Consider the following 25,300-nt stretch of genomic DNA (forward strand, 5'->3'; position numbering starts at 1 on the left):
AAGCATATCCTCCCCGCAGTGCCTTTTGTCCTACAGGAATGGGAATCTATTGGGTTCCCAACATTTCTCTGCATGGAGAAATCAGCCCACACGTGAGAGGAGACTTGCACATGCTTCTCCAATGCACAAATCCTTTGTTTGCAGCCATGAGGTGGACACGCCCCCTTGAAACCTATAATTGAGATGCAGCTGTCAGGATTGGGAAGCCTGCCTCATCTTGCTCACTTGCCCTGATCTAATCGTGCCAACGCTCCGCTCTGTTGTTGTGACTGATTCGAAGAGCCAGGGAGAAACGACGACACACCGAAACTGTCGGACTCTGCTGTGCCTAACATGGCATTTAACAGCATGACAGCCTATGATTCTGGCATCTTAGTGACATATTTACTCTCCCCAGTGGACCGTCCTTTTAAGATTCAGCATTCTCAGGCAAAGGAGTCGATTAGTGCCAATGTCACGCTTGACCTTCTGCAGAAAATGGGACGGCTTTGGAAATATCGGATGGACAGCTGGCTGGAAAGAAGGAAACGCAGGGGGTGAAGAAGGACAATGTCCTTCAAACACTCCGGTTAGTCTCAACTAGAGCAAAAACACTGGGCTAATTGATTCAGAAACGCATTGGCTGACCCTTCAGAAGTGGAGTCAATGGATGTGGCCTTACAGGGACCAACCAGAAGGTTTCAAGCTACTAAGAGGAAGAAACATAAGGTGGATTTGAAGAAATCTAATATATCTGCGACGGAGACATTTTTCACCTTCTTACCATTCATGTTCTGATATCAGTTGTTATTTGCTGTCATGTTGACTATAAGCCATGGCGATCCTATAAATTAGAGACGCAGTCCTAGAAGACATAGTCTTCTTAACTGTTGACATTGGTCAACCGTCAAACAAAAATGACCAAATGTACAACCATGAAAAAAGCACACTTGCATTCTTAGCCATGACATAACAACAAAAATAACGATTACAGTCGAGTCTCACTTATCCAAGACTTGCTTATCCAAGGTTCTGGATTATCCAAGGCATTTTTGTAGTCAATGTTTTCAATATATTGTGATATTTTGGTGCTAAATTCGTTAATACAGTAATTACACACGTCGCTGGCAGTTTTTGTTGGATTTTTGGTTGTGTGTATATGAAATGTAAATCAAGTGTTTCTGCTGTTTTGCAAGTGTGTGTTTCAGCAATGAAACAGTTAACAGCAGGCCAGTTTGACTGACAGCCTGCTGTGACCTATGAGACATGATTTCCGGCCTTGGAGGTCGGAGCTTCCTTCGGACTAAGGAATGTGTGTTTCTTATCTCTTGTTGAGCTGTGTGTGCCGAGCGGAGAGGCAAAGGGAAAATGCCAGCTTCTAGCGATGGACTTTGCTGTTATGTAAATAATATCTTTGTAAATATTAAATAAGTGTTTGAACTTCAGACTGCAGATGTCTGTGAGTCTGTACTGCTACTCAGAACGAGAGCAGCAGTCTGACATTGAAGAGGAATTGGTGAAGGTCAGAAGTTCACCAATTTGTCAGGGTGCTGGTTTGGAGCTGCTGATCGATGGTTTTGAAGAAACCCACCAACACGCACCCTGACCCCTGGCTCTACATAATGACAGTTTTATGGTGTCATAAATTAAGTTAAATTGGCCTCCCCACATTAAGCGGTACCTAGAATTCTCTACTTACAAACACAGCTGTTTTTGAGCTGCTTAGGTGGGCAGCAAACTAGGCTATTAATGGTTGGGAGCTTAACCCCGACCCGTGCTTTGAACCAACAACCTTTCGGTCAGTGATGATTTATTGCTGCTGGCTATTAAGCAGCTGCGCCACAGCCCGGCCCAAAGTTTTGAAGTCCAAAATACCAGGAGGAAGGGCCAAAGTTTCGCAACACATCTAACCATAAGATGCCGCTGTGTGAATTTCTTCTCCTTGTTAAAATTCACATTGGCGAGAATGCCAAAGCACTGTTTTCTATGACAGATAAAATGGGAGAAATTCTAAAACATTCTAAATTCAAAAAAAAAAAAGGGAAAGAATGCCATCAGTTGATAGAAAAGTTAAATAATTCAGTTAGGGATCAGTTATTTGAACTGAATCTGGGCTTTCTTTCTCTACCTTTGCACGCAAACACACTATTGATCAACAGACAGATACAGATAAATAGACACCTGGAGTCGGGCATATATTTATTTATGTACATATTTCTTACAATAACGTTGCTGGCTCATTGAAACGCCGCGAGCTGGAAAGCAAGATATTTACATGCACATTTCCAATCATCAGCCCTACTCTTCTCTGTGTGCTTTTCTCTGCCGAATAATCTGCCTTAATTTAATTGAAACCTGAATACGGGGAGGGAAGAGACAGCAAGGATCACATCAGCCGCCCAGATCAGCTCTGACTTGGCTTTGCTGCTGATCTTTTGTGCTCAGATTTTTTTCCGCGATTTGAAGGGTGGCCTGCGTTTGTATTTACTTTTCGAGGCTGGCAAAAAAAAAAAGGAAGCTTAATTGTTTCTGGCTTACCTTTGGAATGCAATCTGACAAATGCAAAAAGGGGCTTTGACACCGAGCGGTATTGATCTCTCCCTCCGCCGTAAAACCTTCTCATTGGAACAGAAAATGTACTTGTGGGTTATTATTGTTCTGTTTTATGCTGGCTTAATAACTCTGTTTTTGATCCTGAAGGATGATATACTGTAGTTAATGGGAAATGGGCACGCCGGCATATGGGGTCTGTGTTAATGGCCTCTTTCATGGCCATTTTAATGACTCAAAGACAACATACTATGGTTACGCAATATAAAAGCAGAGTCTTTTATATGGATTGGCAGCATGCATCCAAGGGACCGTTTTTTGTGGCTGTTTCTGTGGACTGCCTAAGGTTGGGTGAACCTGCATTGCTGTATATAATGCAATTTGAAACTTAGCCCTATCTACACTGCCATATAATGCCGTTTGAAACTGATTTATATGGCCAGTGTAGACTCATATAATGCAGTCTGACAGCATTGATTTAGGTCCCTTCTATGGTGCATATAATCCAGATTATCAAAGCAGATAATTCTTATTATCCACTTTGAACTTGATTTTATTTATTTATTTATTATTCAAACTTTTTGCTGCCACTCCCCTAGGGCTCGGGGCAGTTTACAAGAACAGGCTAAAATCTAACAGTTCAAAAACATCTAAAAACATCTTTAAAAACATCTTAAAAATGAGTCTACACTGCCATCCAATCCAGTTCAAATAAAATAATCTGGATTTTATATGGCAGTGTAGATTACGTCCCCTTCTACACTGCCATATAATCCAGATTATCAAAGACAATAATTATGTTATCTGCTCTGAACTGGATTATATGAATCTACACTACCATACAATCCAGTTCAAATAAAATAATCTGGATTTTATATGGCAGTGTAGATTAAGTCCCCTTTTACACTGCCATATAATCCAGATTATCAAAGACGATAATTATGTTATCTTCTCTGAACTGGATTATATGAGTCTACACTGCCATACAATCCAGTTCAAATAAGATACTCTGAATTTTATATGGCAATGTAGATTAAGTCTCTTTCTATACTGTCATATAATCCAGGTTATCAAAGCCAATAATCCACATTATCTGCTCTGAACTGGATTATATGAGTCTACACTGCCATGTAATCCAGTTCAAATCAGATAATCTGGATTGTATATGAAGTGCAGGTTAAATCCCCTTCTACACTGTCATATAATCCAGATTTATCAAAGCCAATAATCCACATTATCTGCTCTGAACTGGATTATATGAGTCTACACTGCCAGATAATTCAGTTCAAAGATGATAATCTGCATTTTGTAGGGAAGTGTAGATCTACCCTTACATGGCCAGTGTAGACTCATATAATGCTGTTTAACTGCATTATATGAGTCTACCTTGTAGATGGGGACTGCATAATCTAGTCAGTGTAGACTCTCTTTGGTCCCGTCTCCACTGCCAGATAAAATCCAGATTATCTGATTTGAACTGTATGTAGACTAATGTAATCCAGTTCAAACCAGACAATCTGGATTTTATCTGGCAGCGTAGAACTCACAACCTCTGAGGATGCCTGCCATGGATGTGGGTGAAACGTCAGGAGAGAGTGCTTCTGGAACATAGCCATACAGCCCTGAAAACTCACAGCTACCCTGTGATTCTGGCCATGAAAGCCTTCGACAACACATTAGATACAGATATATATCCAACTTTCCTAGTTTCCAACCTCTGAGGAAGCCTGCAATAGATGTGGGTGAAACGTCAGGAGAGAGTGCTTCTGGAACATAGCCATACAGCCCTGAAAACTCACAGCTACCCTGTGATTCTGGCCATGAAAGCCTTTGACAACACATGGCTCTGACTGTCTCCAATCCAAACTGCAATGGGTAAAAAATCAGGAAAAAATATTATTCCATTTTTACGAGCAAAAGTAAGTAATGCTACTAAAATTGCTGGTATCCATCTAGCCACAGATTGCTACATCATTAGATTTCTGATGGCTCAGGAAGTCCAATCTGCCTTAAAAATCTCAATTTCATCTCTTAAAACCCATTTCGGTGTAGCAATTTGGGGTCAACGTTGGAAAAAGATCGCCTCCTTCTTTTCCAATGCGTCTCCCCCTCCTCCGTCTCCAAAGGTGGGTTGTTTGGCTCGACAACACGCCTTCACCTCCCTCACCTACCCAGGCCTTTTGCTTGACTCGGAATGAATAAATAATCACACCCCAGGACATTGCGTTGCGAGGCACATCCTGACAGCTCGGCACAACTTCTCCAAACGCTGAGGCCTGTCAGTTGCCTTTTAGCAAACATAAGCAACGGGGCTTGTCTGGAGGCAGATGAGAAGAGCCGGCGCTTGCGGAGACATGTCCAGCGTGCATGATTTTTTGCTCAGCCAGAAATGGTCACGTTTGCAACGGAAGAGGGAACAGAAGAAAAATGCTACGTTTTAAAGAGGTTAGCTGACATTGCAACCTTATTCTGTATATACTCTCTAGATTGAACGCAGTTTGACTCCTCTTGCACCGCCATGGCTCAATGCGATGGAATCCTGGGGGTTGTACGAGGGTTATCCAGAAAGTAGATTACGTTTTGGAATTAAAAATGAACAAAGTATAGGAGAAAACATTTACCATATGCAGTTGAAAGACAGACCCAAATACCACTTCTCAACATAGTCACCATTCAAATCTAGGCACTTATCATAGCGATAAAAGATTTTGGAAAGTCCTTCCCCACCAAACTTTGCCGCTTGGCTCGTCCTGGATTGCTCTTCTGTTTTGCAAATGCTTGCAAGGAAGGTTATGGTGACCATTTTTTGGGACAGGAAAGGCCTGCTTCTTGCAAAACCTTAGAAGGGCGATCGAGGGCGAGTGTGGGGGAAAGTTGAGTGCATGCACATGCGCAGCTGTGGGAAGGGATGCCTGCCTGGGCCAAGCGGCCAAGTTTGGTGGGGAAGGACTTTCCAAACTCTTTTATTGCTATGTGAAGTGTCTAGATTTGAATGCCGACTATGTTGACAAGTGGTATTTGGGTGTGAGTTTCAACTGCATATGGTAAATGTTTTCTCCTATACTTTGTTCATTTTTAATTCCAAAACATAATCTACTTTCTGGATAGCCCTTGTATTTTGGTGAGAACATGAAAAGTCTTGTAAAACGGCTTCCACAATTCCATCGCGTGGAGTGGTGGCAATTCACATCAAACAACACTCATTCTGCAGTGTAGATGCAACCAAAGCCCGGGTCAGAGTGAGCTCCCGACCATTAGTCTAGCTTGCTGTTGACATATGCAGCCTGAAAGACAGTTTCATCTCTCAAGTAGGAAATCTAGGTACCATTTTAAGCGGGGGAGGCTAATTTAACTAATTTACGACACCATAAAACCTTCCAGCAGTGTGCGGAAGAATGCTTATCCAACTGGATAGAGGGAAAACATGAACACTGATTGATTTGCGATACGAGAACATGTGTGTATTTCTGTGGAACACAACAGGGATTATCCTTGGACAATAACACCAGTGGAACATATGGAATGATGAATCATATATGGTTTGAAACACGGAGTGGGACAGCTGCCATGCGGTGACTAAAATGGCACCATTGCCGATGACGGTTTTCTCGGATCTCCCACTCAGGCACGGAGGAGATTCAGGGCTGACGTTGTCATTCGGGTTTATTTTCCATTTCAAAACCCTGCTATAGTGTTCAGCAGAAATCAATAGAAAATTGTAGCACTTAGAGTTGCCCACTGTAATGAAGAGTCCAAAGTGTGCAACCCTTTGCTAACAATAACATAATCATGACTAAAAAGACTCAGGACAGATATTCTGGTCATCATGGCTGAACAAACAACAGATGGAATAAATCAAAATACCTCTGAATGGTGGACATCCCATACCTTTCCAGGAAGGTCTTCTGTAAAGCTATTCAATTCACCAGGATGAAGCTGAAAACCTAGTGGAAAAAGCAGAAAAAGAAGATGGTCAACTATTTGTTGAAGCTTGGTATCTAAATACAAATACATCTAAGAGACTGTATCTTCTCATTCTTGTTTTCATACTTGCTTTAGCAGAAAAAGGGTGGCATCTAGTTAATGGCTATATTTCAAATGAAGGAATTGGCAAAGTCACCTCTATATATTGCCTAAGAAGACTCTATGAAATGTATAGTCACTAGGCTTGTGCAATCCGGGTAAACCACGATCTGTTTCGGTGTCTCGGATTGCAGTGGGGATCCTGATCTGCTTTTTGGGAGCCTCCCGAATTTGGGAAGACAGAAATCCATTTTCAATCCAGGAAACCAAAAGATTTGTTTTCTATCCGGCCCCTGGAAATGGCAGGCGGGGGGGGGGACACACACTTCAACAGCCACTGTTCTGTTGTGGCTGGTAAAAAATGGCGTTGAAGTCTATGCCGTTACAGGCTTCCAAACCAGTCGAACAAGCCGAAGGCAAATGTCCATAATGAATCCATGCACAAGCCTAATAGTCACCATAAATCCACAGGAGACTTGATGGCTGTCGCACCTCAGGTTAGCTTCACCTTGCTATATACACCAAACTGCACACAGGTTGAAGACTTTTTAGTTTATTAGAAAATAGAAGATAAAAGGTTCTTTAAAAGCAAAAGTAAAGTGCCAAAAATGGTTACAAAATAAAGCCATAGAGAATAAATCCAGAAATCACGAGGAATAAACAAGGTCCCAATAGAGCATGACAAAGTCCCAAGAACTTGAACACCAAAGCTGTAAGGTAATCCAGGAAAACGAGAGCTTGCTTCTTGGTTGAACGAAAGTTACTTTGACAAAGATTTGTCTCCAAGCACATTGCTTTAACACCCTTTGCAAAGCATGAAAGCATTTCTCTGGCCTCTAACCTCCCTCTTGTTTGCGATTCTCACACTCCTCCGAACCCTGAATTCCAAACGGTCAGCTCGATCTAAGGAACCTGTTTCGTCAAGGTCAGCCTGCTTGTTAGTTTGCTGAGCCTCATTATCAGACTGAGAACTATCCTCCTTTTCCAAGTCCATTTGCACCTGGCTAGTTTTAGTATCAACAACATCATTCCTTGCTGTGGGAAAATGAACTTGCACTCTCTGTTCATCATCTTCTACAACAGGGACATTTTGAACCTGAATCCCATCATCCTCATCAGAGTCAATCTGAGGTTCCAGCTGAGTCGCAACAATGCACATAGACTCAGATCTATCTATCTGTCTATCTATCTATCTATCTATCTATCTATCTATCTATCTATCTATCTATCTATCTATTGGTTCAAGTGTATAATGATGTTGACTTGAATGTTATCACTTTGTCTCGATAGGCCTTGACTCACTGAAACAACCTTTGTACATTGACTCAGTACTTAGCAAACTCCCATTTATCCAATGGGTTTGCACAAGTAGGGAATAACTCAATGAATTAGTTGAGTGTATTCTAACACACACCAAAAGGCCTTAATGAAATTCCACAACTCCCCATATGTCCCAAGCTGTAAACAACTCCTGGGAAATGCACCCAAAAGCTCATAATCTTGCCCAGCAGGTAGAAAACTTTGGAAACGGTTTGCCCTGATATGCAAGAATGAAATAAGGAGCCATTTCCATCTCTGCTCGAGATGCTATCCGTGTGATTGGTTGGGTGTGCAATTCCAGGGAATATTTATCCTCGAGCGAATTGCTTGGATTTAAAGGGGGGAAATTGCACTCTTATCTCCGACGATATACAAACACAGGGCGAAACAACCGAAGCTTAACTAAGACAGAGCAGGCAAACAAATCCGTGCTTACACCTTGACGCACACGCGGGCTTCCCGCCCAGCTTTCCAGCATAAACCAATAAACAGATGGCTCCACTATGTTATAGCTCTTTACAGCCTTGCAGCTTCTGCCTTCCTCTGATAATAAACATTTTTCTGGCTCGTGTCCTGAAGGGAAGAGGAGGCTGCTGTGGCTTTGTGAAATGATAAATCTCCTAAACTATCTACTTACGGGATACTTGGGTGGAGAAAAATGCCCTTTTTATGGTTGATTTGCATCCTGCAGCACTCTGATTATATTTCCCAGGATGCCGAGTCCTCTGCCTGTTTGCTTTGTTCCTCTTTAGAAAAAGGCAGGGACCAAGGGGCTGGGATTACATCCTTGTAAACATTGGGGGAAGCAGTCTAGGAAGCAGATGATGGCTCCACAGCTAGAGCAGAAGACAACAACATGAAGGGACCCGGCCAATTGTGTTTAACTCATGCCACAAACCAATGAGAACATTTTCTTTGGAAGCTGCTCTATATTCAATTAGACAAAACCCTTTCCATTTTCCCATGTCACATTACTCGAATTCAGTGTTCACTCAGATCCCCAAAACTGCATCCACTAAATGTTGTGTTTTTAAAAGATTCATGTTATTGGCAAGGCCGATAGGGTTCGCGTGTGCCGTGCTGTTTGAGCTTCCGACTGCCTCAGAGTTGTATGCATGCCAGTGCCAATGTGAAGAACCTAAGTCCCAGATGGATCTGTTGACTGGCACAAATACATTGGCCAAGTGTAGACTCCATCTCCACATATAGAGTTTGTTTAGACTCCATACCCACATGTAGAGCTTACATAAACACAAGTAGACAACTATAGACTTTGCCTAGATTCCATCTTCACATATAGAGTTGACTTAGACTCCTTCTCTACATATAGAGTTTGCCCAGGCTCCTTCTCTACATATAGAGTTTACCAAGACTCCTTCTCTACATATAGAGTTTGCCCAGACTCCTTCTCTACATATAGCTTACAAAGGCCCCATATCCACATATAGAGCTTGCATAGACTCCATCTTCAAGTGTAGAGTTTGCCCAGACTCCTTCTCTACATATAGAGTTCATGTAGGCCCCATTTCCACAAATAGTTTGCATAGTCTCCATATCCACATGTTGTTTGCCTAGACATGTAGAGCTTGTATAGACATATGTAAACATCTGTAGACTTTGCCTAGACTCCATCTCCACATATAGAGTTTGTATAGACTCCATCACCATATGAAGAGCTTGTATAGACATATGTAAACATCTGTAGACTTTGCCTAGACTCCATCTCCACATATAGAATTTACATAGGCCCAATCTCCACATACAGAGCTTGCATAGTCTCCATATCCACATGTAGAAGTTGCATAGACCCATTCCCCACATTTAGAGCTTGCTTAGACAAAAGTAGACATCTGTAGACTTTGCCTAGACTCCATCTCCACATATAGAGCTTGCATAGACTTCATCTCCAAATGTAGTTTGCCCAGACTTTTTCTTTACATATGGAGTTCACATAGGCCCCACCTCCACATATAGTTTGCATAGTCTCCATATCCACATGTAGAGGTTGCATAGACTCATTCCCCACATGCAGAGCTTGCATAGACATAAGTAGACATCTGTAGACTTTGCCTAGACTCCATCTCCAGATATAGAGTTTGCATAGACTCCATCTATACATGTAGACTTTGCCTAGACTCCATCTATACATGTAGACTTTGCCTAGACTCCATCTCCAGATAGTTTGCATAGACACCATCTCCACATATACACTTTGCCTAGACTCAACCTCACATGTACAGTTGTGCATTCCTTGTGTTAAGAAGGTTTCAACCAGCCATGGAAACCCACAGGTTGACCTTAGATAAGTCTCACTCTCAGCCTAAGAGGAAGGCAATGGGAAATCATGCCAAGACAACCCTGAAGGTCCCATAAATCAGGACTGACTTGAAGATACATAACAACAAAGCAAATCCCTTTGGCTGAGGCTCAACCTCAAGCATTCATTGTGGTCCTATAATTAAGTCATGGTCTTTGCACATCTCTGTTGCTTAGTCTTCACTGAGTGGAAGCATCTCCTGGGGATTTCTAGCTGGAAGATTTCACACGCAGCCTTATTTGGAAATGCCGAGGACAGAAGCTGGCACCCTTTTACTTGCAAACCTCGTGTTCCTGCTACTGAGCACTAGCGCTTTTCCAGCATTCTTTAAAAAATGCATCATATTACAACAAAGATGCTTCATTCATGCATATTGATTTGCCTACACGGAGGCTGATTTATACGATTGCAAACAGAATCCCTTCCAATTCACTCTCACAATGTGGCAACGTAAACATGCCAGCGTTGAGAAATGACAGACTAAAAGCTTTTGTCAAGACAAAGGTTGAGTTCCGATGCAATGCTCAATTGTGATACACACATCCCTTTGCCACTCCTTTCTGCGAGAAGGAAAGAAATCAAAGTTTCTGATTCATGATAGCAGCAATTTCTCTGTGTCGATAGTTTATCCTGGTTTGATGTCTTGCTATGGTTGGGAGAAACCACTATTTCCTAATAGAAAACGGTGGTTGCTCACCAACCATGAGCAGAAATTTCATATTTCCATACTTTTATGGAGGAAGTGAGGATGATCTGTCTGAGCTTTAAATAGTACCAAATCCAAGAGAAGAACGTTCAGATGAGAACGCCCATTGCCTTTTAATGTCTATATCAGTAGTTTTGCAATTGAAATATGGCAGGAAAAATATGGGAAATCAATCTGGAGAAAGGTCAACAGATCATTGGTGACAACAAGGTAGAGAGAGGGCCTTGGGATCAGGACTTGTCTTGATAGTATCTGGAGAACATCTACATTTCACTGACTTCCCATGGTTCGAAACAGACAATGCATGGAGGAATAATAGACCCAGTGTATAGTTACTGTTGTGGCTCAGCCTTTGCCTTTGTGCGATTCTGATGTGCCTTTGCATGACTCTGATGAAGATTCTGGGTTATATGTGCATAATGATGGGATTCAGGATGAATTTGAGGATGACTCTGATGCTGGGAATTATAGGAGCATTCCAGCTGTGGGAAATGAAGAGTTGTTCCCATGGGAATAAATCATGATGTTATTTCTAATGAGGAATTTCAGGTGCAGGGAGTGGAAAGGGAGGATAGCACTTTGCCGCCTGATAATGAGCTCAGTGGCCTTGACTCTGGGGATCTCGATCCGCTACGAGACTGGAATTTAGAGGGTTGCGGAGAAGCCTTTGCATAGCCAATAAACAAGAGTTCAAAGGGCAAAGAAACACCTTTATGTCATGCTTTTAAAACAGTCTGTTTGCAGAGAGCTCTCTGTCAATGCAACTCCATTGCTTGATCTAGAAGCAAGTCTGCTTTGCTGTGCCAAGTTTGCCTTCCTGTAATATCTCGTGGATATATTCTGTTTGTTGGGACTTTTTGACTTCCATGAAAAGGACCTTGTTTTATGCTCTATGATTCTATGGACCTATTGCTTACAGCCTTGGTTTTGTACCTATTGTTGGAACTGAACTTTTTCCCTTTTATGAACTATCTTTTGCTTATCTATATATATAAAAGAGTGATGGCATCACGGCGACCCACAAAACAACAAAACTACAGGCCCCCCAACCTCGAAATTTGACAACACAACCCATCATCCACGGCTCTAGGTTGATACAACAAAAAGAAAAGAAAAATAAAGTCCTAATTAGAGAGAGAGGAATAATTGCTTTTATCCAATTGCTGCCAGTTAGAAGGCTAAGCTCCTCCAACTTGGTCTCCTAGCAACCCAATAAAAAATAATAAAAAACACTAAAAAATAATTAAAAACACTAAAAAATTAATACAATAAAATACTATAATAGAAAATAACTAAAAATAATACAAGAAAATAATAAAATATAATAAAAAGATAACTTACAATAAAATTTATTAAAAAAAATACAAATAACATCAAATAAAAATTACACAATTTTTAACCAATACCACCACCACTTTGCCATAGCAATGCATGGCCGGGCACAGCTAGTTCTAAATAAACTACAAATGACTACTTCCTGTGTGTGGTTTGGTGTCTTTAGCAAAGTGAAGGGTGCGACATTTATTCTATATGGGTCCCTAGTAAAACACATAAAAGGCAGATATCTTTGGCGTCAATATGTAGTTGTATAGTTCTCCTCCAATGCACGATACAAAGGCTTGAATCTTATGGATCAATAGTTGACTTACAAGTCAATACCTAGGAAACGTCCACTGATTTAATTGGTCTACACTAGCTGCAACTAACAACAGGATTCAGACCTAAGTTTCCGCAGTTATGTTCAGAATACGGTGCTGTTAGGGCTCATTTCTCCCTTTTGGTATGCAGTTTTATAATTGGAGCTCTGCCCAAGGCAACACGGAACCCGCCACAGGAAGACACAGCGGGGTCCTCCGCAGGAAGATGAGATGCGTTCTTCCATGCATCCAGCCGACTGGTTTGCTGCCGAGCTCCCCTTCTCCGCCCTATTCGGAAAGTTAATCAACTCACCTTGAACAAGAGCTACCTGATGTCCCATGGCAGATGCTCCGTGAATAAGTCATGACTTTACTTAGCATGCATCAGTGGGCTATTTTCTCAAGAGAAGGGAGAGTGGGGCTATGTCATGGTGGAAGAATGCTTGCAGATAGAGTTGGAAGCAGGAAAGAGCGGTTTCTCTGGGGTGAATTCAGGGGAACAATTACCGCATATACCCATGTATAAGCCACCCTCATGTATAAGTCAAGAGCAGGCCTTGGGGCCAAATTAGATAAGTTGAGGAGAGCAGAAAGCACCAATGTTACCTCAGGGGCCAGACTCCATTGTTTATTTATTTACAGTATTTATATTCCGCCCTTCTCACCCCGAAGGGGACTCAGGACGGATTACAATGAACACATATATGGCAAACATTCAATGCCAACAGACAAACAACATATATAGACAGACACAGAGGCATTTAACATTTTTTCCAGCTTCACGATTCCGGCCACAGGGGGAGCTGTTGCTTCACTGTCCACTAGTGGCTGTACTTCCTCATTCCTTTCCTCGTGTTTTGCTGGCAGTTTTATGATGCTGTAAATTAGTTAAATTAGCCTCCCGCATAAAGCGTACCTAAATTTCCCTACTTGACAGATGCAACTGTCTTTCGGGGCTGCATAGGTCAACAGCAAGCCGGGCTATTTAATGGTCAGGGGCTTAACCCGACCCGGGCTTCGAACTCATGACTTCTCGGTCAGTAGTGATTTATTGCAGCTGGTTACTAGCCAGCTGCGCCACAGCCCGGCGCATTGTTGCACTCTAGCACTGAAAACACCTTTTCACCCAATACCACACCAGTACAATAATTCTATCTAAATAATAATAATAATAATAATAATAATAATAATAATAATTTTATTTTTATACCCCGCCCCATCTCCCCAAGGGGACTTGGGGAGGCTTACATGGGGCCAGGCCCAGGCAACAAACAATATAAAACTCAACAGTAAAAACAAGTTATAAAGAAATAAAATCACATATACCAATACACAATAAGCACACTTTGATAAAATCCTGGGTTGGCTCCTAAAAGGGGAAGAGGGCCAGAAAAGTGCAATTAGTTTTGTACGATGCAAAATTAAGAAAGAGGCAGGTACCAGGGATTATTATCCCATTAAGGTGCTGGAGGAGGCATACACCTAAAGACTATGTACGGCTAAGGAGTAAAAAAATGCTATAAAAATAGAATAGACAACAGGTTGATCCCAAACTAAGGAAATGTTTATTGAAGAAACAGGTAAAAAGATCAGCAGAATAGGAAATCCAGAATAGTAGAAATCCAAAAATGCCAAAGTACATAAAACCAAGAGAACCAAAATCCACAGCAGTACTTTAACCATACATCCATAAACTAGAAAGCAAGAACTTTTACAAGGTAAATCCTTCAAGGAAACAAAGACATGAACTAGATAACTTGAGAATACTTGAATCATGAACTTGAGAGCCATTCCGATGGAAACGTTGTCTCCTCTGAAAGGCATGAAGCCAGCACTCCTTAATTTAAGCCCATGAGATCATGTCTAACACATCTGGGCTCCAAGGTCTGCTCACAGAGTCTCTCAGAGCATCACATTAGCCTATTTTTCACTCCCTCCATTCTCAAGCCTAATCTAGCTTCTCGTGAAAACTCCCCATCAGCTGAAGGGACCTGGGATTTTCACTTTCCCTCTTGGAATCCAAAACATCAGTCCCATCTGGGGCCTCTTCTGGCTGCAATTCTTTCCTGACACTGACAACCTCATCCTCTGACATGTCAGAGAAATCAGAGAAATCCTCAGCCGCTTGCTGAGCTACAACAACCATTTCCTCATCCAGACATTCAAAAAAGGCCAAAAGCAGCACCATGGTATTGAGAGTAGAGGGGATCGCATTCATCCAATAGATTTCCTGGCCAAGTAGAGATCTGATGTAGTGAGACAGAGAGCAATGCCTCAGTGTAGATATTAAAGCCCATAGGGCAAGGTGCAATTCCTTAAAACAGCCTCTCTATGGGACAGCAATGCAGATTCCATCTTGTTCTGATCCACATCCAAACAAGCATCTCCAGACACTTTCCCACCGCACTCTTTCATGGGCATAAAGAAACACCTCATCTGCATTCAGTCTCGTTCCGTTGCAGACACAAATGAGGACCTACATTCTCCTGCTTTGCATCCAAATCCCGTCTCCTCCTGATGCACATCCAAAGAGACATCCCCATCTCATTTGGCTGCAGCCAGCCATGCATAACTACATCCAATTAGAGCAGAACCAGAGAGAAAAATCTTGCCACTCAGACCCGGAGGACACTGAAATCTCCAGCAAGAGAGGATATCAGTCCAGGCCTTTCCCGACCCTTCCCTTCTCCGCCACTTATTCAAATTGTCAAGGTAGTAGAACAGCATTGAGTCGCAGGTGCCGGACAGAAAATTGCAATAATAGCCTTTTGATTAAATATTATTACATGGGGTTTCTGGAAAGGAAGGCAAACTCTAGTAGCCAGTGTTCAATGTATTGGCCGCAAAACCAGTCCTGGGCATTCTGCACAATCCTAGGCATTATACAATAGTATATATGGTAATTTTCTCAAGACGTTCCAAACCCATTGCTCTATCTCCAATCGGGTGGCTTTCCTTGGCTTAAGCTTCTATGCATCCTTTCATCATGATAGGCCTCCAAATCGGAGACTACGACTGGAATGCATTCGGCACAATGACTTACACTTGAGTATATACGGTAATTTTCTCAAGACGTTCCAAATCCATTGCCTCTATCTCCAATCGGGCGTCTTTCCTTGGCTTAAGCTTCTATGCATCCTTTCATCATGATAGGCCTCCAAATCGGAGACTACGACTGGAATGCATTCGGCACAATGACTTATACTTGAGTATATACGGTAATTTTCTCAAGACGTTCCATTGCTCTATCTCCAATCGGGTGGCTTTCCTTGGCTTAAGCTTCTATGCATCCTTTCATCATGATAGGCCTCCAAATCGGAGACTACGACTGGAATGCATTCGGCACAATGACTTATACTTGAGTATATACGGTAATTTTCTCAAGACGTTCCAAACCCATTGCCTCTATCTCCAATCGGGTGGCTTTCCTTGGCTTTTTATTCTTATGTCTTTCTCACCCTGAGTTTTAACTTAATGTTCATGTGGTCTGCCCTTGTTTTTCATTGTTTCCTTGATTTATTTTGTAATGGATATTATTATTTATTGTATTGTGTTGTCTTGTTCTTTTATATGCTGTTTATATTGTATTGTTTTGGGCATGGCCCCATGTAAGCCGCCCCGAGTCCCCGTTGGGGAGATGGTGGCGGGGTATAAATAAAGTTTTTATTATTATTATTATTATTATTATTATTATTATTATTATTATTATTGACACAACAACGTTGTATGACACAGCAAACAAGATAGATATGCTGGATTTCGTTTCACAAAATCACAAGTCGAACACTTCCCAAGTGTCTAGGACTGTGTGATGTATTTTCGGATGATGTGTGCAGATCCCAGTAAGGTGGCCTTTTGCAGTTGGCAGATCGTAATTTTGTCAATGTCTATTGTTTCCAAATGCCGGCTGAGATCTTTTGGCATGGCACCCAGTGTGCCCATCACCACCGGGACCACCTGCACTGGTTTCTGCCAGAGTCTTTGAAGTTCAATCTTGAGGTCCTGAGAGAGGCTGAGTTTTTCCTGTTGTTTTTCTTCAATGCGACTGTCACCTGGGATGGCAACATCAATGATCCAAACCTTGTTCTTTTCCACAACTGTGATGTCTGGTGTGTTGTGTTCCAGAACTTTGTCAGTCTGGATTCGGAAGTCCCACAGTATCTTTGCGTGCTCATTTTCCAAGACTTTTGCAGGTTTGTGATCCCACCAGTTCTTTTCTGCTGGAAGGTGGTACTTGAGGCATAAGTTCCAATGAATCATTTGGGCCACATAGTTGTGCCTCTGTTTGTAGTCTGTCTGTGCAATTTTCTTGCAGCAATTTTTCTTACAATTTTCTCCCCCCCCCCCCCCCCGCAGGTGCCACCTTGATGTGGTGGGGGGGCTTAACTGCTCCAATGATGACTGAGGGCTGTGCTGGCGGTAGTGTAACTACCGGTAGGTCCAACCAAGCCAGAGAGGCCTCAGCTGAGGAGCAGAACTAAGAGCACCTAACCCATTAGCATTATGGAGGATCAAACCCAAACGAAGTCTATACTGGCTCGGTCGTCGCCCAGGATAAAAAGGACCGCGGTGGATGCTGCTGATTCTGGACATCCATCGACAAGTGGGCTACGGAATCATCAAAATAGCCATGTACAAATACGTGAGGGGAAGTCATAGGGAGGAGGGAGCAAGCTTGTTTTCTGCTGCCCTGCAGACTAGGACACGGAACAATGGCTTCAAACTATAGGAAAGGAGATTCCACCTGAACATCAGGAAGAACTTCCTCACTGTGAGAAGGGCTGTTCGACAGTGGAACTCTCTCCCCGGGGCCGTGGTGGAGGCTCCTTCCTTGGAGGCTTTTAAGCAGAGGCTGGATGGCCATCTGTCGGGGGTGCTTTGAATGCGATTTCCTGCTTCTTAGCAGGGGGTTGGACTAGATGGCCCATGTGGTCTCTTCCAACTCTACTATTCTATGATTCTATGATTCTATGAAAACCCAAATGAACAGTCACAGAAGCGGCAGAAATACACAATGCCAGAAAACCGCACAATTATTATTATTATTATTATTATTATTATTATTATTATTATTATTATCATCATCATTAAGCTTCTATGCATCTTTTCATCATGATAGGCCTCCAAATCGGAGACTATGACTGGAATGCATTCGGCACAATGACTCACAAGCTGTTTGTTCTTTCAGTCTGCTTTCCAATAGCCTTCGCAGTGCAATCTTTCTCCGGCTCTGCTGCCGCTCTCTCTGGGGACCAAACACCTGGGCTGGTCATGGTTCTGGTTGGAAGGATTTCCACGGGACTGATGCTCGTATCAGCGAGCACCATCTGGCCGGCTGTTGCTGGGCTTTGAGGTTGCTGTGACATTCAGTGCCGGAATCTGACGGCCTTCAATCCCCTTGGGCTCCGACGTTGCTCGGAGCAGCCATTCCTAACAGGTGGAGGAGCTGCTCTTTTGTGCCGCGTTGACTGGACAGCGGCCGGCACGTTATGAACGCTTTATAACCTCACTTTTGACTTGGCTTCGACACAACAGGACGACTCTATGGGAAGATAAGTCTTGAGACAGAGCAAACGCTTCCAAAGTGTCTATTGAAGGGCAGCAATGCCAAGGAACACACTTGCAAAACAACCTCAAAATATAATCGAAAACATTTTCGCATGCTACATCTTTTCTAGATCTAGATATATCTCAGTTAACAAAGGAGATACTGTATATACTCAAATATAAGCCTAGCTTTTCAGCCCTTTTTTTAGGACTGAAAAAGCCCCCTCTTGGCTTATACTCGGGTGAGGATCCTGGTTGGCTTATATTTGGTAACTCAAAACGCAGATGACTATAATCTACAGTGAAACGTAAAAAGGAAAGTATGGCCGGGCCGTGGTGCAGCTGGCTAGTAACCAGCAGCTATAAATCACTACTGACCGAGAGGTCATGAGTTCGAAGCCCGGGTCAGGTTAAGCCTCCGACCATAAAAAAAATAAAATAGCCCCGGCTTGCTGTTGACCTAGCAGCCCCGAAAGACAGTTGCATCTGTCAAGTAGGGAAAATTTAGGTACGCTTTATGCGGGAGGCTAATTTAACTAATCTACAACACCATAAAACTGCTCACGAGGAAAAGAAGAGGAAGAACAGCCACCAATGGACGGTGAAGCAACGGCTCCCCCTGTGGCCGGAATCGTGAAGCTGGAAAGATGTTAAAAATGCCTCTGTGTCTGTCTAAAACTGAATGTTGTTTGTCTGTTGGCATTGAATGTTTGCCATATATGTGTTCATTGTAATCCGCCCTGAGTCCCCTTCGGGGTGAGAAAGAAGGGCGGAATATAAATACTGTAAATAAATAAATAAATATGTTGGTAATGTAATATTATCTTCTATATAAACACCTTTTCGTGGCACTTGTTATACAAGCTGCAAAAGAAGGGGATTATGGTGTCGTATTAACATCAATCTAAACTGGATTTGACTAGAAACAGTGGCAGATCATAGCCCCGTCCCTATGAAATCTCTTACTTTACTTAAGGTATCCACTACTTGTATTCTCATTCACTACATTAGTATAGTTCTTAACATAAAGGAATATACTTGGCAACACTTACCAAGGTATTATGGAAAAACTATTCCTAGTTATAGTAAGTACCAATTATGTCAAATAGAAATAAAAACCAAACAAAGTCTTTTTGTTGACTTAATAACAATCAAAATTGCAACATATATATGGTACATTTATTATTTTTCTCTATTAGTATTGGTATTATTACATATATTATTTTTCTCTATTATTGTTGCTATTATTACATTTATTTTACTCTATTATTATTATTATTATTACATTTATTATTTCACTCTGAGAATAATAATAATAATAATAATAATAATAATTTTATTTTTATACCCCGCCCCATCTCCCCAAAGGGACTCAGGGTGGCTTACATGGGGCCAAGCCCAGGCTAAACAGACAATGTAAAAACACAACAATAAAACAAATCAATCAACAATAGAATAAATCACAAAACTAATAAAGTCACATAAAATAGACATACTTTGATAAAATCCTGGGATGGCTCCTAAAAGGAACTGGGCCAAAGAAAGTATTATTATTACATTTATTACATCTTATTATTACATCTTATTATTATTATTACATTTATTATTCTACTCTATTTATTATTACATGTGTTATTTTCCTGTATTTATTATTATTCTTACATGTATTATTTTACTCTATTATTATTCAAAGGATACATAAGCACATTTACATTGAAGAAGATGAGAATAATGATTTAATCAGAGTTAGACCGTTGTATCTTAAATTAGAGCTTGATGTCAATATTCAAAAACATTTAACCTAATGAGGCCTCAATAAATGTAATTCTTTGGTATCTATTTTTATTTCTGAAATTTACCACTCTCGGCTTATACTTGAGTCAATGATTTCCCGGTTTTTTTGTGATAAAATTAGATGCCTCGGCTTATATTCGGGTTGGCTTATACTTAAGTATATATGGTATGTTCAAGTTACAGTAGAAAATTTGGTGCCAGAGACAGAAACAGAAGGAAAGGGGACAAATATTAAACACAATCAAGGACTGCAAGGTCTGAACAAATATCTCCAAAATTAACAACATGTGAAATGGAACAACCAGGGCAGATAAACCTCACTTAAGTTAACAATGCATTTTTGGACCATAATAGAGTGGTCTGTTGATATCTTCTATCGATACGCAATGGTGTCTCTTACATAAATTGTAGGGTTCCTTGAATATGGGGATCATACTGTATTGTATTGGGTCCTATATTGGGATAAAGGTGGGATATAAATAAAGAAAAGACAATCAGTTCTGTTTGCAAGGGTTTTGTTAAAGGGTCTGGAAAAGGAAGGGCAAAGAGCCATTTCCTCCTGGCAGGGCCACTTAATGAACAGGAAAATGCGACTCTGGGTTATTAAGCATTTGTGTATAGGTTTGGAAAGCGTAACCACATCTCCACATTATAATTATGGAGAAGCAGAGCGCATTCCTCCAAGCCCAATGAAGTGCATTACAAGACCGAGAGAAAGAGAGAGACAAGGTTCGCCCTTCCTTTTCTCAAATACGGGGCTGCAAATCTAAGGAACTTGGCACGGAAAGCAAAAAAAAAAGAGGTTGCTTGGTCTATTTGTCAGGTGAAAAGTTCAAAGTGTGATCCTTGGCATGTTCACTTAGACAGACATATATGTAGCCTACATCCATGGGTTCTGCATTAATGGGTTCAACCATCCATGGCTTGGAAATATTCACTTGCAAAATTCCAAAAGACTAATCTTTTATGTGTTGTTAAAGAGTTTCATGTCTGGAATCACTTGGGTACTGTGAGTTTTCTGGGCTGTCTGGCCATGTTCCAGAAGCATTTTCTCCTGATGTGTTGTCAAAGGCTTTCATGGCCGGGATCACAGGGTTGTTGTATGTCTTTCGGGCTGTGTGGCCATGTTCCAGAAGTATTCTCTCCTGACGTTTCACCCACATCTATGGTAGGCATCCTCAGAGGTTGTGAGGCACAGAGAAACTAAGCAAGGAATGTTTATATATATCTGTGGGAAGTTCAGGATGAGGGAAGAACTCTTGTCAGTTGGAGGTCAGTGTGAATGTTCCAGTTAATTTTCTCCTGACGTTTCACCCACATCCATGGCAGGCATCCTCAGAGGTTGTGAGGTCTTTTGGAAACTAGGCAAGTGGGGTTTATATATCTGTGGAATAATGTCCAGGGTGGGAGAAAGAAAGACCTCTTGTCTGCCTGAGTCAAGTGTGCATGTTGCAATTGTCCACTTTGATTAGAATTGAATGGGAATTCCAGACAGGAAACAACCAGGGCCAGCTAACACCTCCCAACAAAGGATTCCCCAAGGCAGGAAGCAGTCAGGCTTTGAAGCTGCAAAGATATTAGATGCTAATCAAGCATTGCAAGTACAGTAGAGTCTTGCTTATCCAATATAAAGGGGCTGGCAGAAAGTTGGATAGGTGAAAACGTTGGATAATAAGGAGGGATTAAGGAAAAGCCTATTAAATGTCAAATTAAGTTATGATTTTACAAATTCAGCACCAAAACGTCATGTTTTACAACAAATCAACAGAAAAAGCAGTTCAATACATGGTAACATTATGTAGTAATTACTGTATTTACAAATTTAGCACCAAAACATCACAATGTATTGAAAACATTGACTGCAAAAACACTGACTACTAAAAGGCAAACTGTGCTGGATAATCCAGAACGTTGGATAAGCGAAAGTTGGATAAGAGAGACTCTACTGTATTTAAAAATCCTCCCCTTTCAAATACAGTAGAGTCTCACTTATCCAACATTTGTTTATCCAACGTTCTGGATTATCCAACGCATTTTTGTAGTCAATGTTTTCAATATATCATGATATTTTGGTGCTAAATTCGTAAATACAGTAATTACTACATAGCATTACTGCGTATTGAACTACTTTTTCTGTCAAATTTGTTGTATAAATTTGTAAATACAGTAATTACTACATAGCATTACTGCGTATTGAACTACTTTTTCTGTCAAATTTGTTGTATAAATTCGTAAATACAGTAATTACTACATAGCATTACTGCGTATTGAACTACTTTTTCTGTCAAATTTGTTGTATAAATTTGTAAATACAGTAATTACTACATAGCATTACTGCGTATTGAACTACTTTTTCTGTCAAATTTGTTGTATAAATTTGTAAATACAGTAATTACTACATAGCATTACTGCGTATTGAACTACTTTTTCTGTCAAATTTGTTGTATAACATGATGTTTTGGCACGTAATTTGTAAAATCATAACCTAATTTGATGTTTAATAGGCTTTTCCTTAATGCCTCCTTATTATCCAAGATATTCGCTTATCCAACGTTCTGCCGGCCCGTTTAGCTTGGATAAGTGAGACTCTACTGTACTCCAAAATGGTCCTTTGACTGTCGCCAAGGTACACACTTGGTTTCATGAACACAATGATGAACAATTAGAAAACACAAAATGACCTTCAAGCTGTAAGTTTAAGCTGCCTATGAAACACAAACATTTGGACTTGGCACACTTCTAAGAGATCTCATGATGTAGATGCAAGTATTCCAAAATCCGAAAAGAAATTCTGAACTACAGAATGTTCCTAATGCCAAGAATTTTGGATAAGAGAGACTCAATCTGTGCCATCTTCCAGCAAAAGGAGGCCATGTATTGTATAGCGGAAGCGCATGGAGGAACCAGGCTCTGCAAAGACGTCTGTGGCCTCCTTCATTAGCCTGGATCGATCCGGCGGTATTTATAAGGCTGCCATCACCCTGGCACACTGGCGTCGGACCCCGTTTTAAGAGAGCCATTAGCCAGCACATCATAGCAGCGGCCTCCTATTATTATTCTGTGGCCGGGTATTTTCGTAGCAGCACCAAAGTATCAAGGGAGCCCATCTGCCCGTCTCAGGGACCATTTAATGAAACCTCGGCACTTCATTAAAGTCTTCTCGGCTCGCCGGCACACCGTCCCGCACACACATACACTCAGCTCGTGCTATCTCCTGACATGATAATAACACCGCTAAAATGTAACTCAGCATAACAAACCGTTTCTGCCTCCCTGGCAGTTTCCCACCGCGGGAGAAGGACGTAAGGACACAAAATCGAACCAAATATTGGGACAAAGATGAGTTGATGCTCCTGATGTAGAGGGATGGTGAGGGATGGTGAGGAACGCAAGGAATTGAAGTTGGGTCATTTCTGAATGGACACATCATACTCATCTTTGTATTATTTTACTCCAATGTTCTATTCAGTGTATATTCCTATGGGCCAGGTAGAAAACTATTGACTCCATATGGGCAACCAAGAGCCAACCATAGTAAGACCCCCGTATCTGCTATCGAATCACAAAACACATTGGGACCCACATATTAAAATTTCGTTTTTGTTGGCCGGCCAGAATCCTAAAATAACAAACAAAACAGCCCTTTTCCTATTCAAAGCAACACAGCTGAGAATTGCATATCTGGAATCAATTGGGGTAAACTGTGGAGGTGATGCAGATATTTGACCTGAACGGAGTCTTGTTAACAGCTTGTTTATTTTAACTTCTTTTTTACCGCGGGTTGTATGTTGTATGTTGTATGTATGTCTATGTGTTAAATGTTTTGATACGGCCGATGGGCTAATCAATAAAACGTGATTTGCTATCGAATCGAGACTGCAATAATTTGGGGATCCTGCCTGGTAAGGAATGCTACCAATTAAATTAGTTTCCAGGTGAGAATTAACTCACCAAAGGCAGTTGAAGACATAAGACAGAGGCAGATTTATTCATCCATGGCCATAGGAAGGAGACCTGTGGGCTCACACACACAAGAGACAAGTCTGAGCAACATGTGTTCAAGATGCTAAATAGAGTTTGTTTCATTGTTACAGTTCGAATCCTTGCTTAAGATTGACTGAGCAGGTAGAAATCTCCTCCCAGCCAGGCTGGAGCTAGGCTCAGGGGGTGGGGAAAAGTCTTGGGCAACCAAGCGCCAACTAGAGTAAGACCCCCGTATCCACGGTGGAGCCTTCTTCTTATCCCTCGTTATCCGGGACTGGGGAGAGGGAGATAAATTGATCGTCCGTCACCCTGACTGTTTTGATGAGTCAGTTCTCTCTGTCTGCTCACCCGAAGGACCACTTGATGCAGCAGCAAAAGTGGCACCAACAAAACGACAGCTCAGTCGTTGTTTTACTGCTGATCCCAGCAGGTCTAATTGCTTTATTTACAAGTTATATACAATTACTTAAAGCCATAACTCTCCGGACACATGGTGCGTCTTCTCCTGCTCGCCAAGGCTGTTATCAGTACAAGCAGGCACCTCCTGCATTCCTCAGTTCATGATGAAAGTTCCGGTCAGACACTTCAAACGGAAGCCCTGACCTATTGGTCCTGCGGGCAATCAATCAAGCTGGCTTGTGATTAACCCATGCGCTGCTGGAATGCTCTGCCGGAAACACACAGTTGCAAACACCCAACAGCATAACTTGATCTAACATTTCACTCTAACAACAGAACACACTAACAGGTCCTCCAAGTGTAGTGTCTTGGTGGTGGGTACGTGACTGTGGAGCCCTATTCTTGACTTGCATGTTCTTCCACCATGAGGACACTGCTTTTCAGGTGGAAGGCGGTCCCGACCAGGGTTGGTTTGACATGCCTTCCTCTTGGCGCATCAAGCCTCTTGATAGTGGACCCATTTCCAACTGGATCGTGGTTACCCGAAACAGCAGACATGACCAAACACCATTAAATAAGCTTGCTTCTGGTCCCAGCATACTGTAGAGTTGCACTGGAAAACCTAAAGCTAGGTCGGGGTATTTGTATGTTTTCCGAGCTGTATGGCCATGTTCCAGAAGTATTCTCTCCTGACGTTTCGCCCACATCTATGGCAGGCATCTTCAGAGGTTGTGAGGTCCTTCAACATGATTCTATGGTATCTTCCTGGGAAAGCATACCGCAGAATCAAGCACCAATTTCCCTGGGAATATGTGGAGAGTAATGAACTTCTGAACTGAAAGTGGTTGCATGAGAACATTCGGCGCTAAGTATTTATGAGACTGCTATAAAGAGCAGAATCGGAAATGGGATATCTCGGGTCAACTGTGCGTTTACCCCATTATTAGATTTCGAGATACTCTCTCTGTATCCATGCATGTGCCGCTTTGGAGGGCACCGCTTGCCCGCCACAGATCTCAACAGTTCCTGTCCTGATGCGTCTAA

The 25,300-nt window shown here is 41.7% G+C and overlaps 1 protein-coding gene across 2 annotated transcripts in view; it reads right to left on the reverse strand.

Annotated features, from left to right (window-relative positions):
- Positions 1 to 25,300, reverse strand: part of lingo1 (leucine rich repeat and Ig domain containing 1) — a 386,928-nt gene that overhangs the window by 212,234 nt on the left and 149,394 nt on the right. Inside the window, exon 3 of one of the 2 annotated variants that reach the window (XM_062963431.1) lies at positions 6,418 to 6,473. The gene's annotated coding sequence lies outside the window, so the exon portion shown is untranslated. Of the gene's footprint in view, positions 1 to 6,393; positions 6,474 to 25,300 lie in introns of both variants that reach the window. The other variant, XM_062963430.1, reaches the window with a different exon arrangement.

This window comes from Anolis carolinensis, unplaced genomic scaffold (genome assembly GCF_035594765.1).
Source record: "Anolis carolinensis isolate JA03-04 unplaced genomic scaffold, rAnoCar3.1.pri scaffold_11, whole genome shotgun sequence".
Taxonomy (NCBI): domain Eukaryota; kingdom Metazoa; phylum Chordata; class Lepidosauria; order Squamata; family Dactyloidae; genus Anolis; species Anolis carolinensis.